Below are 3,313 nucleotides of genomic sequence, written 5' to 3' on the forward strand. Positions count from 1 at the left end.
CGTGCAGTCCGCCATGGAAGGGCACGGACGAGGCCGACACGCCTCCAGCGGGTAGGCGCGACCCCGCCTCTCACCCTCTCTGTCGTGCTCGGCCCCAGGTCCAACCCCGCACTGCTACCCCTACCTTCGGCGCTCCTCTGTTTTGCCTAGTAAAGTTGTTCATAGCATCATTAGCAATTCCTATGATTTTGTGAGAAGTTCTGTTCGTGTTTCTGAATGTTGAGTTACATCCATATGCAGACCTATTTTTGTTATATATAAGTCAGGCCTTTGTTCTCATCAAATCGTTACTCTGCACTGAGTTTATCTATTAGTACAACTCAAAGTGGCAGGACATGTATCTGTTACATCTTTCTGACTTCGACTATGTGAGTGCATTGTAATCCAAGAGATTGTTCTTCATTCTTCTTGCAGGAAAGATGTGATAATTAGGAAAATTTTGCAGATGCATTGTCAAAGAGTGTTGGTCGACTAATGGCAATCTGTCTCCTATCGCGTCAAAATCTGAGGAAGCTGGCCGCTTCCCTCACACTCCTTACTCCATCCCAGAAGATACTACTTTCGCCTTCCCATATGGCTCTTAGGTATTTGTTCACTCTTATCTCTTTTAGTCCTTAAAATGCTGGATCGGTGGCAGATTCCCCGGCTCCAGTAAGGCGATTCGGGCCTCTGGTGAGGCGATTCCGCGGCTCCTATGCACTAAGATTGGCGGGATTTTTGCTGGAGTCTACTTTGATTTTCTCTCTTAAGTTTCAGGGCATGGAACGCCGCGGGTTGCTCAAGGCAGCTCTACTGGCGTGCTTGCTCGTCGTTTGCTCCAGGAGAGGTGAATGATTAGTTACTTAGCTTAGTCCTCCTCTTGTCTCTTGGCTGCAATTTGCTAGTTTGGGGTTGGTCCCGCTCGTAGTTGGAGCAGTCCTGACCATATCAGCAGTAGTCACCAGCACATTCCGATTTAAAATGCTGACTCAAAATGTGTGTGGTCGGTATAGTCTTGTAGCATGGTCAGATTCAGACTCAACTGTTTTCTTTTCTTTTTTGTTCCTACAAGACGTTCAGCTTAGCTTTAAAAAGTACTACAGTAAATTTGGATACTGGAAATGTTATATGACTCTGTTCTCCATGTATCCAGCATTATCCATGTTACTCTTGACATTGATGCTTTATGAACAAGTAGAACACACCTGACAAGACAGCTGTCAATGAATGCTATGAGGTTTAGGAGAGACTTTGTGGATGTTTTTGCCTGTTACCACGTGTTGGCCACTAGAACAAGTAGACATTTTAGATGGCCCTTTTTTGTCTGTACGTTGTGTATGTCATGTGTTAGAACTGGGATTGTTTTTGGTTTTGGCCTTGATAATACTAACTCTACCCTTTAGTTCAATCAGTTCAGCAGTATGCCAAATAATCCAAAAATAATTAATTAAATCATTGGACCGACCGGATATAAAGAGCATGATTTATACCATCAAATGAATATATCTTTTTATATGAAATGAAGGCACAATCTTAAATCTATGGGTGCATGCACTGCTTCCTGCCTCTGTGCTCGCAACTTAAATGCAGTATATTTTACTCACTAATACATCTTGAACAATCTAAAAAGTATATTTTACTCACTAATACATCCTACAGCATTGCATTTCACCAAGTGAAATGCTACATTTCTACTCCTAACCCATTCTCTCTTTCTTAGTGCTTTTGTTATGCAGGTTGGAAGAAAAGAAGAAGATCCAGAGAAGATCTTAGGAATAAGATAGTTTGGACTTTGTGAAACTTGCTACCTATCGATGAAACTGTGTAATATTGATGAAACTATGTATATGTATGGATGAAACTTGCTACTATTGGTAACATGTGCTGGATATATATGTGTTCATGACTATTGGTAATATGCGTTGGATATGCTATATTAGTCACATACATACATATATATATATATATATACATATATATAAATATATATATATGCGTGCGTGCGTGCATGCGTCGTGCGTGTGTGCGTGCGTGATTTTCTATGAAAATGAATTGATATAAGAAAAAACAAAATTAAATGGGGGCAATATAGGCTCTTTGCCATCAGCTGGCAGATGGCAAAGAGCCTGCAGCCTTTGTCGTCTGCCAGCAGATGGCAAAGAGCCATGCCCTTTGTCGTCTGCTGGCTTACGGCAAAGGCCTTTGCATCTTTGTCGTCCACCAACAAACGACGAAGTGCCCTTTGCCGTAGCTCGTTCAGCCGAATATTTTGCCGTCTGCTGGCTGATGGCAAAGGCCTTTGCCATCCGCAAGGCATGCCTTTGACGTCCGCCATGATAGATGGCAAAGTTCCTGATTCCTGTAGTGAATGAATGTCAAAGAATTATTGGTAATATTAGTAGACGTCAAGAAATGCCTATGAACTATTCACTTGTTACTAAGCCATTTGATGTTTGGGGCTTTGATTATATGGAATCTTTTCCTTCCTCTAATGGGTATACACATATTTTAGTTGTTGTTGATTACGTTACTAAGTGGGTAGAAGCTATTCCAACTAGTAGTGCTGATCATAACACTTCTACTAAGATGCTTAAAGAAGTTATTTTTCCGAGGTTTGGAGTCCCTAGATATTTAATGACTGATGGTGGTTCACATTTTATTCATGGTGCTTTTCGTAAAATGCTTGCTAAGTCTGATGTTAATCATAGAATTGCATCTCCATACCATCCATAGTCTAGGGGTCAAGTAGAATTGAGTAATAGAGAGATTAAATTGATTTTGTAAAAGACTGTTAATAGATATAGAAAGAATTGGTCCAAGAAACTTGATGATACATTATGGGCCTATAGAACTGCATATAAAAATCCTATGGGTATATCTCCGTATAAAATGGTTTATGGAAAAGCATGTCACTTACCTCTCGAACCAGAACATAAGGCATACTGGGCTATTAAAGAGCTCAATTATGATTTCAAACTTGCCGGTGAGAAGAGGCTATTTGACATTAGCTCACTTGATGAATGGAGAACCCAGGCCTATGAGAACGCCAAATTGTTTAAAGCAAAAGTTAAAAGATGGCATGATAAGAGGATACAAAAGCGTGAGTTTAATGTAGGTGATTATGTTTTGCTATACAACTCTCATTTAAGATCTTTTGCAGAAAACTTCTCTCTAAATGGGAAGGTCCTTATGTTATCGAGGAGGTGTATTGTTCCGGTGCCATCAAAATCTACAACGCCAAAGGCACAAATCCGAAGGTGGTAAACGGTCAAAGAATCAAACATTATATCTCAGGTAATACCATAAATGTTGAAACCAATGTTATTGACACCGT

General features: G+C 40.4%; 1 long non-coding RNA gene across 1 annotated transcript; it reads left to right on the top strand.

The window, feature by feature from the left end:
- The first annotated feature begins 8 nt into the window (after positions 1-8).
- LOC119335985 lies at positions 9-1,847 on the top strand. The gene is made up of 2 exons (XR_005162148.1): positions 9-98; positions 415-1,847. It is a non-coding gene; the product is annotated as an uncharacterized LOC119335985 (long non-coding RNA).
- Positions 1,848-3,313: the final 1,466 nt, after the last annotated feature.

Source organism: Triticum dicoccoides, chromosome 7B (assembly GCF_002162155.2).
Source record: "Triticum dicoccoides isolate Atlit2015 ecotype Zavitan chromosome 7B, WEW_v2.0, whole genome shotgun sequence".
Lineage (NCBI taxonomy): Eukaryota > Viridiplantae > Streptophyta > Magnoliopsida > Poales > Poaceae > Triticum > Triticum dicoccoides.